Source organism: Medicago truncatula, chromosome 7, assembly GCF_003473485.1.
Source record: "Medicago truncatula cultivar Jemalong A17 chromosome 7, MtrunA17r5.0-ANR, whole genome shotgun sequence".
NCBI lineage: Eukaryota > Viridiplantae > Streptophyta > Magnoliopsida > Fabales > Fabaceae > Medicago > Medicago truncatula.
Window position 1 is genome coordinate 2,938,453 of NC_053048.1, and position 11,902 is coordinate 2,950,354.

The following is an 11,902-nucleotide window of genomic DNA, read 5'->3' on the forward strand; positions in this document are numbered from 1 at the left end:
GTTAATCTTATCATATGAAGACTAATAATAAAACAAAAAAAAATATTGTGCTTTACGTGGCGGCTGAATTGTGTATTTAAGATAAGTGAAGGAGACAAAGCTCCTTGAACTCTTAAAAGTTCAAACTCTTTGATAGGGACAACCACTAGCAAGCTTCTCTAGAACATACTGCTCATTTTAACTTTTGTCCTGTGATTTTTTTTGTGGTGGTCGGGGTTTGAACCTCAAATCTTATATATATTATGCATTATACAAACTAACTAAGTTAAGCTCACAAAGACTTTTACCTATAACTCTTACAATAAACATTATGCATTTAAAAAAAATTAAATAAATTAGTGACTAGAACTTCACAATTTTAAGTTGAATAATTGAAGAATCTTTAATTTTACTGCAATCTCTGAGGATCATTATGCATTTCAATTTACTCGAGGGGATATTAAGATAATGCTATATCTATTTTTAGTATGTACAAAAATAAATTATTTTAGGTGTAAACAATCATGCACCGCCTACTAATTAGAATTATAATAGGACTCGTATACTCCTCGTATTATTTCACACATTAAAATATGTATATAATTGTTATCGTGAGTATAATTTAATTTGTAGGGACAATAATTTTATATACGTAAAGATTAAAGTTTGAATCCGAATTTTTCATTTATTCATGTTGAAACTTTAGTAACTACGCTATTTGACAAAAATAATATATTTGGTTTTTTATTGAAAAAAGAAATAATTATGAATGATTTTATAAAATTATCACTTATAAATGACATGAGAAAAAGAGAGACTAAGGGTATGTTTGGTTGTGAGAAGAAAGTGTGAAGAGAGAAAGAGGTAAGAAAGAGTAAGAGAAGAGAGAAGTTGATGAGAAATAGAGTAGATTTGAGATATTGTTTGATGGCAAAGGCTACGGTAGGCGACCTCTTTAGGTCTCCTATCGTAGGAGATTTAACTTTTTTTGTTTTGTTCTTGTAAAATAGATATTAACCATTGGATATATTTAAAATTTTCTGATGACCATGATATTATTATACTCTCTCAACGCTAGATACTTTTTACACTATTCCATCATCCTTCTCTAACCCTCTCCATGTCTCTCCTTACTCCCTACTCGCTCACCACCACCCCATCATCCTTCTTTTAACACCGTAAACTTCCACACTTCCACTCTTTGGTCAATCCCTCTCATATTTTAATTGCTGTTGTTGTTAAAAACATCAATTATTTTTTATGAACAGGAATACCACAAACATCAATTGAACAAGAAAATTAATTAGGAAGAATATGAAGTATTTAATTTGACGATGATGGAGAATACGGTGGTGGGGATGGAGGATGTCGGCGGCGGCGGAAGAGATGAGAGAACGGAAAGAGGAAGAAAATGTTTTTTTTCCTATGGTTGTTTTGGCTGAGGTTGAAGAAAGTGGGAAAAAAATTCAATGTTAAGGGAATACAGTAAGTTCAGTGTTCTTCAACCATCTAATTGTTACACATGTTATCTTTGTTGTAAAAAAAAAAAAAAAAAAAAAATCAATTTTTTATAAAGTCACCCACCGTAGTAGACCTATTTAAGTCTCCTACCGGAAACGGCACCATTGTTTGGTATATATAAGTGAGAAAGAAGAGAAATAGAAGAGAAAGAAGTGTGTTTAGTTTTTAAAAAGATTAAAATATCCTTATACTATAAATGTTAATATACAATATTATATCTGAATTTAATTTCATATAAACACAAATGTAGTTTTATTTTATTTCAATTTAACCAAGAATTAATTAAAATACATTTTTTACATAGAAATTGAATAAATTATTTACTTAATTAATAATTTAACATATTTGAATTTAGTCTATTAAATTAATTCTTGTTTACATAGTCATTCAATTAAACTAAACTATTAGTTAACTAATTAGTGAATTCCAAAAGTTTCATTTGGATTTCCATAAAAAAAAAAAAAAGGTTTCATTTGGATTAAATTAATTCGAATAAAGAGGAAGACGCTGTTGGAACAAAATGTGTTTCACAATGAACCTTATTAAGTTTTGATGATAACAAGGTATTAAAAATTGTCAATTGGTTATTACTAATAATTGTTCAAGTGTACAGGACCAAAGGCTACTCAAGTTATTTCAATAGGTCTTGGAAGAACAATGGAAAGAAAAAGAAATTCTGAGCATCTGAAGAAAACTGCTCCTGAAGCTGAAGTGCTTCTGAAGAGATGACGTCATCAGAAGCAGAAGATCATCAGAAGCAAAAGTTTTCATCAGAAGCAATATCTTCACCAGAAGCTACGTTTGATCCTTTAATCAAACTGAAGATTCAAAGTAGCTGATTCTCAATTCAGTCTTATCCAAGAAGAACGAAGAATTGAAAGGGAGGTATCAACGGATATATGGATAGCACTGAGCACTTGTCTCTCGTTAATAGAGTTGACAAAGTACAAGTGTACAACCACTACCTCCACTACTCTGTTTTCTGTCTACGCTACAAGACAAAACAACAGCCATGCCTGCAGAATTTGTACACTCAAGATGGGAATGAATTTGAAGCTTATTCTTCAAAGGACTACACCCAAATCAGGCAAAGGATCACTGGTGGATAATCAAAGGATTTCAAACGACTCTTTAGACGTGCTGATTATCTCAACGTCTCTTTCACGCCTCTATATAAAGGAGTGAAGACTTGAAGATTGTAGATAGAGGTACATAAGTTCAAAAGCGCCAAAACTCTGTCAATTTGATTCTACAAAGCACATTGAATTTCTGCACTGATTTGATACATCTTAGAAATTCAAAGTCTAGAGTCTTTTCTGTATTGTATTGTGAACACCACTGATTGTATATCAAGTGTTCAATTCAAACTCAATTCTCTGTATTTTTGTTTGATTAGAAGTCTCTTGCCTGCGTGCTTGAGCATTAGAAGTCTCTTGCTTAGTGCTTGAGCATTGGAAGACTCTTGCGTGTGTGCTTGAGCATAGTTTTGTGAAGTCTCATACTTAGAAAGTATTGAGCAGTTGTAATCTTTGTGATTATAGTGAAATCTCCTTGGAAGTGCAAGGGGGACTGGACTACTTCCGTGTTGTGGAAGGAACCAGGATAACTGCTTGTGTCTTTGTCTTTCTTTTCTCTGCTCTGTTCTTTTCCGCTGCAATCTGACTCTGATCATTTCATCAGAAGCAATCAAACTGCTTATGAAGTTTTATCAGAAGAAGTATTTTTTTAAGAGAAAAAGAAAACACAATTCAACCCCCCCCCCTTCTTGTGTTTTTTCACCTTCAATTGGTATCAGAGCCTGCTCTGTTATCACAGCACTTAACCGTGTTTCAGTTCAAGATCTATTAGAAAAACATGTCTGGAGATGAGGAATCAGTTACTACAAAATACACAAGTGTCAAGCATGACTATGATACTGCTGACAAGAAAACAGACTCTGGAAAAGCTCCAAAGTTTAATGGAGATCCAGAAGAGTTTTCATGGTGGAAGACAAATATGTACAGCTTTATCATGGGATTGGATGAAGAGTTATGGGACATTCTGGAAGATGGAGTTGATGATCTGGATTTGGATGAAGAAGGAGCTGCTATAGATAGAACAATACATACTCCTGCTCAGAAGAAGCTTTATAAGAAACACCACAAGATAAGAGGAATCATTGTGGCTTCTATACCTCGCACCGAATACATGAAGATGAGTGACAAATCTACTGCGAAGGCTATGTTTGCTTCTCTATGTGCAAACTTTGAAGGCAGCAAGAAAGTAAAAGAGGCTAAAGCTTTGATGCTAGTTCATCAGTATGAACTTTTCAGAATGAAGGATGATGAGAGTATAGAAGAAATGTACTCAAGATTTCAAACTTTAGTTTCTGGATTGCAAATACTGAAGAAAAGCTATGTTGCTTCTGATCATGTTAGTAAGATTTTGAGAAGCTTACCTTCAAGATGGAGACCCAAAGTAACTGCTATTGAGGAAGCTAAGGATCTAAATACTTTAAGTGTTGAAGATCTTGTTAGCTCACTCAAAGTGCATGAAATGAGTTTAAATGAGCATGAAACCTCTAAGAAGAGTAAATCCATTGCTTTACCATCTAAAGGAAAGACCTCAAAATCTTCCAAAGCCTACAAAGCCAGTGAATCTGAAGAAGAATCACCTGATGGAGATTCTGATGAAGATCAATCTGTAAAGATGGCTATGTTGTCCAACAACCTTGAGTATCTGGCAAGGAAGCAGAAGAAATTTCTGAGCAAGAGAGGTAGCTACAAGAACTCCAAGAAAGAAGATCAAAAGGGATGCTTCAATTGTAAGAAGCCTGGTCATTTCATTGCTGATTGCCCTGATCTTCAGAAGGAGAAGTTTAAAGGCAAATCCAAGAAATCAAGCTTCAACTCCAGTAAATTCAGAAAGCAAATCAAAAAGAGCTTGATGGCGACCTGGGAAGATTTGGATAGTGAATCTGGTTCTGATAAAGAAGAAGCTGATGATGATGCTAAGGCAGCCATGGGGTTAGTGGCAACAGTATCATCAGAAGCAGTATCAGAAGCTGAATCAGATTCAGAAGATGAAAATGAGGTATATTCCAAAATCCCTAGACAAGAACTTGTTGATTCTCTAAAAGAACTTTTATCACTGTTTGAACACAGAACCAATGAGTTGACAGATTTAAAAGAAAAATATGTTGATTTGATGAAACAACAAAAGTCAACTCTATTGGAACTGAAAGCTTCTGAAGAAGAACTCAAAGGGTTTAACCTCATATCAACAACATATGAAGATAGACTCAAGAGTCTTTGTCAGAAGCTACAAGAAAAATGTGATAAAGGTTCAGGCAATAAACATGAGATTGCCTTGGATGATTTTATTATGGCTGGAATAGACAGAAGCAAAGTTGCTTCTATGATCTACAGCACATACAAGAACAAAGGCAAAGGGATTGGATATTCTGAGGAGAAATCCAAAGAATACAGTCTCAAGAGCTACTGTGATTGTATCAAGGATGGATTGAAATCCACCTTTGTGCCTGAAGGTACAAATGCTGTAACTGCTGTTCAGTCAAAACCTGAAGCTTCTGGTTCACAGGCTAAGATCACATCAAAGCCAGAAAACCTTAAGATCAAGGTAATGACAAAATCTGATCCTAAGAGTCAAAAGATTAAAATTCTGAAAAGATCAGAACCTGTTCATCAGAATCTGATTAAACCAGAATCTAAAATCCCAAAACAAAAGGATCAGAAGAACAAAGCAGCTACTGCTTCTGAGAAAACAATACCAAAAGGTGTCAAATCTAAAGTATTGAATGATCAGAAGCCACTCAGCATTCACCCTAAGATACAAGGGAGGAAAAGTAAAACCTCCAAAACTAACCCAAAAGGACCCATGAAGATATGGGTACCTAAATCTGAATTGGCCAAAAATGCAGGTGTGCTTAAGGGCAAGAGAGAAACAAAGGTCATGGTACCTAGACAGCGGATGTTCAAGGCACATGACTGGAGAGAAAGCTTTGTTCCTTACCCTTACAATGAAAGATGGAGGAGAAGTGAAGTTTGGTGGCAACCAAACTGGAAAGATCATTGGTGCAGGTACTATTGGTAATTCCTCCATCTCAATTAATAATGTGTGGCTAGTAGATGGTCTGAAGCATAACCTATTGAGCATTAGTCAATTTTGTGACAATGGGTATGATGTAACGTTCAGTAAGACCAACTGCACACTAGTCAACAAGGATGACAAATCCATTACATTCAAGGGAAAGAGAGTTGAGAATGTCTATAAAATAAATTTCTCTGATCTGGCTGATCAGAAGGTAGTTTGCCTTCTGTCAATGAATGATAAAAAATGGGTATGGCATAAAAGGTTGGGACATGCTAATTGGAGATTAATTTCTAAAATTAGCAAGTTACAACTGGTCAAAGGATTGCCTAACATTGATTATCATTCAGATGCACTTTGTGGTGCATGTCAGAAAGGGAAAATTGTGAAAAGTTCTTTCAAATCTAAAGACATTGTATCAACCTCCAGACCCTTAGAATTACTCCATATTGATCTTTTTGGTCCAGTTAACACTGCATCTTTATATGGAAGTAAATATGGGTTAGTCATTGTTGATGATTACAGCAGATGGACTTGGGTAAAATTCATTAAAAGTAAAGACTATGCATGTGAAGTGTTTAGCAGCTTCTGCACTCAAATACAATCTGAAAAAGAATTGAAAATTTTGAAAGTCAGAAGTGATCATGGTGGAGAATTTGAAAATGAGCCATTTGAACTTTTTTGTGAAAAACATGGGATTCTCCATGAGTTTTCTTCTCCTAGAACTCCACAACAAAATGGGGTTGTAGAGAGAAAGAACAGAACCTTACAAGAAATGGCCAGAACCATGATCCATGAAAACAACTTAGCTAAACATTTTTGGGCAGAAGCAGTCAATACTTCATGTTATATTCAAAATAGGATCTATATCAGACCTATGTTGGAGAAAACAGCATATGAACTCTTTAAAGGAAGAAGACCCAATATCTCTTACTTTCATCAGTTTGGATGTACTTGTTACATCTTAAACACTAAAGACTATCTGAAGAAATTTGATGCCAAGGCTCAAAGAGGAATCTTTTTAGGTTACTCTGAAAGGTCAAAGGCATACAGAGTGTATAATTCAGAAACACAATGCGTTGAAGAATCTATGCATGTAAAATTTGATGATAGAGAGCCTGGAAGTAAAACTTCAGAGCAAAGTGAAAGTAATGCAGGTACAACTGATTCTGAAGATGCATCAGAATCTGATCAACCTTCTGATTCTGAAAAGTATACAGAAGTTGAATCTAGTCCAGAAGCTGAAATCATTCCAGAAGCTGAGTCTAATTCAGAAGCAGAACCTAGCCCAATAGTACAGAATGAAAGTGCTTCTGAGGACTTTCAAGATAACACTCAGCAGGTTATTCAACCTAAATTCAAGCACAAATCTTCACATCCTGAGGAGCTAATCATTGGAAGCAAAGATAGTCCTAGAAGAACAAGATCACATTTTAGACAAGAAGAGTCATTAATAGGACTGCTTTCAATAATTGAGCCTAAAACTGTTGAAGAAGCTCTCTCAGATGATGGATGGATATTAGCTATGCAAGAAGAGCTAAATCAATTCCAAAGGAATGATGTGTGGGATCTGGTACCCAAACCTTTTCAGAAGAACATTATTGGAACAAAATGGGTATTCAGAAACAAGCTGAATGAACAAGGAGAAGTAACCAGAAACAAAGCCAGACTTGTTGCTCAAGGCTACAGTCAACAAGAAGGCATTGATTACACTGAAACATTTGCTCCAGTTGCAAGATTGGAAACAATCAGGTTACTTCTATCCTACGCAATTAATCATGGCATAATATTATATCAAATGGATGTCAAAAGTGCATTTCTTAATGGTGTCATTGAAGAAGAAGTGTATGTTAAACAACCTCCTGGGTTTGAGGATCTTAAGCATCCTGACCATGTTTATAAACTTAAGAAATCACTATATGGCTTGAAACAAGCTCCCAGAGCTTGGTATGATAGACTAAGTAATTTCTTAATTAAAAATGATTTTGAAAGAGGACAAGTTGACACAACACTCTTCAGAAGGACTCTTAAGAAAGATATTTTGATTGTGCAAATATATGTTGATGATATAATATTTGGTTCTACTAATGCATCTCTTTGCAAAGAATTTTCTAAGTTAATGCAGGATGAATTTGAAATGAGTATGATGGGAGAATTGAAATTCTTTCTGGGAATTCAAATCAACCAAAGTAAAGAAGGAGTATATGTTCATCAAACAAAATATACAAAGGAGCTTCTGAAGAAGTTCAAGCTAGAAGATTGTAAAGTGATGAACACTCCAATGCATCCAACCTGCACCTTAAGCAAAGAAGATACTGGAACAGTAGTAGACCAGAAGCTATACAGAGGTATGATTGGTTCTCTGTTATACCTCACTGCATCTAGACCTGATATTTTATTCAGTGTATGCTTGTGTGCAAGATTTCAATCAGATCCTAGAGAATCTCATTTAACTGCAGTTAAGAGAATCTTCAGGTATCTAAAAGGAACAACTAATCTTGGACTCATGTATAGGAAATCCCTAGATTATAAGTTGATTGGATTCTGTGATGCTGATTATGCTGGTGATAGGATTGAAAGAAAATCAACCAGTGGAAATTGTCAATTCCTGGGAGAGAATCTGATATCCTGGGCAAGCAAAAGACAAGCAACTATTGCTATGTCTACAGCAGAAGCAGAATACATTTCAGCTGCAAGTTGTTGCACACAACTACTTTGGATGAAACATCAGTTGGAAGACTATCAGATCAATGCTAACAGTATTCCCATTTATTGTGATAATACTGCTGCTATTTGTTTGTCAAAGAATCCAATTCTACATTCAAGAGCCAAGCATATTGAAATCAAACACCATTTTATCAGAGACTATGTTCAAAAAGGGATTTTAGATATACAATTCATTGATACTGAACATCAATGGGCTGATATATTTACAAAACCTTTATCTGTTGAAAGATTTGATTTTATTAAGAAAAATTTGAACATGCATTTTGTGTCTGATTGAAAAATTGCTTGCCTCTGAATAAGAAGTTTGGTTCTGAAGTTTATTTAGAAGCATTTGGTTCATCAGAAGCTCTTAACTGAGGTTCTGAGGAAAATGTGCTTCTGAAGATGACGTCAGCACCAGAACTTCAGAAGTGGTATTCTTTGCTTCTGAATAGCATGGTTAGTGGGAACGTTGGTAGTTACTTTATGTAACAGCTGTCCCATTACCCAAAAGGTAGTTTTCTGAAGAGTCTCTGACGTGGTCTATTTGTATTGGAGTATAACAAAAAGGGCAATGATGTTTTACTTGCTTTTTAACATACTAACACGCGCCCCCAATTTGTCATTAATGCTATGTTTGTTTGTCCCTTCTGAATTGCAAACGTTTTAATAAAAACACTAAGTCAGTTCACACACTTCTCACTTCACAACAAACACTTTCTATTTTTTTCCTCTCAACCCTCTGCGAAAGTAAGCGCATTCACTCATCCTCTCAAAACACCTTAGAACCCTAAATCTACTTCAAATCAATGGCATCTTCAAGTTCTGCCGGTGGTTCTTCATCGAATATGGATATAGATATTCCTGCTTATGAAATCAAAGGAAGAACTATGTCTATTGAGGAATGGGAGTTAATCATTCAAGCGGAAAATCCTGTGGATTTCACTTCTCTAACTCACCATGGGTGCGACTTGGTAAAGTTCTACAAGAAGCAGAAGCTAATGAGTTACTTCAGTCTTCTCAACGGTCCTACTTATGAAGTGCTTGTCAGACAATTCTGGGTAAGAGCTTCAGTGTTTGACAAAGTTGCTGCTAAACAGGAAGAAGCTCAGTTGATTCTGGTTGATCCTACTTTGGAGGGAAAAACCAGAGAAGAAATGGGTCTACTCGCCTTCACTGGGACTGAGATTAGATCAAACGTCATGGGCATTCCTGTAACAATCAATGAGCAAGTGATTGCTCAAGCCATGAGAAGAGATGCTGCTGGGACATACGATGGAGAAGAGATTCCTAACCCCAGAACAAGCCCTTGGAAGGAAATAGTAAACAACACTATCTACGGATCAAAGGATGCTAAGCCTTACAGCACCTTGAGCATGGAAAAGAAAATGCTGCTGAAGATCCAGAATGAGAACATCTTTCCCAAAGGTGGAGGAAATGATCAACCTTCACTTGGTCACAAAGTCTTTCTGCATCACACCATCTCTCAGGAAACAACAATGAACGTTCCTAAGTATATGTTTAAATACATGATCAAGGAACTCAAGAAGAGTCAGATGGAGAACAGGAAGTACGTTCCCTATGGAAGGCTGCTCTCCATAATCTTTCAAGAAGGAGGACTCCTAAGTGCCCTGAAAGACGTGGGTATTTATGATAATCAGAAGCTGGGAGCAGTCACAGGAAAAATAATCAATGGGGCAACTCTGGTCAAGATGAGGCTGATTTCAACCTGCAAGAAACTAGATACAGATATGCATGAATCTGATGTCATATCTGATCTAGTCACTCATCACATCCCCATCTGCAAGAAAGATCCCCTGGATGTGCAAAGGGCCTACATCTTGGACTACTACAAAAGCTACAACAAGAAGATCAGCTTGAAAGATATCCCAGAAGAAATGTATGGTGGTGATCTGCCTGTGGCCAAAGGCAGAAAATCTAAGAAGAAGCAGATCACCAAGGAAGAATACCTTGCTGAAGATGCTGCTGAGAAGGGTGCTCAGAAGCATCAGAAAGCTCAGAAAGAAAAATCTGCATTGTCCACCATTCAGGAAGAAGTGGAGGATTTGGATGATGTCCCTCTTATCAGTAAAAGGACAAGGAGTACTCAAGAAACAGCAGAACAGCCTGCTTCTGAACAAACTGGTTCTGAACAAGCTGCTTCTGATCAAGCTGCTTCTGAAAAGCCTCCAAGTCCCAAAAAGAAAAGAGAAGCTGCTCTTCAGACCATCAAAAGGAAGAGGTCTAATTTAACAAGAAATCTGAAGACAGCTGAAGGACGAAGGGCAGAAATGTTGGAAGAATTGGAAGAAAACTGGGATGAAGACTCAAGCCCCAAGAAGGCAAAAAGGACTACAACTTATGAGCCTATAGTCATGCCCAGTTTCGAAATGACTGAAGAAATAAAGCAGTATGCTAGGGAGTATTCTGCATCCAAGATAGCAGAAAGGAAAAGGATGAAGGATTTGTATGAAAAGGAAAGGGATGAGCGTCTCAAGGCTGCAGGGTATGTGCCTACTCCTGTCATCGCTGCTCTAGCTTCTGAGTTAGAGCAAGAAACAGTTCAGTATGGAGCAACTCTGCTTTCTCAAGCCTTGAAGAATAAGCAAGCTTCAGGAGCAACTTCATCAGAACCAGCTTCAAAAGCTCCAGAAGCAGTTCATCCAGAAGCTCAGTCTTCAGGTAATCCATCTAAAGCTCCAACTAATACTCAGTCTCTATCTCTACCCTCTTCACCCTCTTCATCATCCACAGAATCAGATGACCAACCCCTTAACCAACACATAGACAAGCTTCTAAAAACCAAACCTACCAAACTAACAAAATTTGGAACACTTGACTATGAGAGTACTCAAATAGAATTTTCAAAAAATAGGATAAAACTGTGTGAGAAATTCAATTTGCCTACAACTCATCCACTATATCCAGATATTCCAGAACCTGTTAGTATACAACAACCTGAACCTAACCAAACAAACTCACCAAATAACCAAACTCCACAAAAAGCCTCTGAAGTAGCTTCAGATGCAACTACTTCAGAAACCCCCCAACAACAAGAATCCTCAACCCTTCATAACTTAGAAAAACATCTAGGTGGTGAAATGCAACCAACACCCACAAAGGCCTCTAAGACAGTCCCTGGAAAGACTGTGTTAGAAAACCAACAAACAGAAACCATCCCTGAGCAAACTGTTCCTGAGCAAACTGTTCCTGAACAAACTGTTCCTGAACAAGATGCTTCTGAACAAGTTGCTCCTGACCCACAAACAACCTCTGACCAAACAACAGAACCAGAAAAACAACCAGAGCCACCTATAATAGACTTAACCTCTGACCAACCTTCCACATCAAATTCAACTCAAATTCAACCCTCACCCATCCCTGACAGTATCCTTGAGACTGAGTATATAGAGGAACAACTGATCAGACTTAGTGATGAGATTCAGGCACTGATTCTTTGCAGAACAGTTCCTGTACCTCCTATTCACTATTATGATCAGTGGATGGATCTGGAGAAGAGCTTTGTTGATCTGATGAGTCAGCTCAGAACTAAATGTGTGTCATCTCACTCTGCTATGCTGAAGAAGCTATTGGATGATATACATGA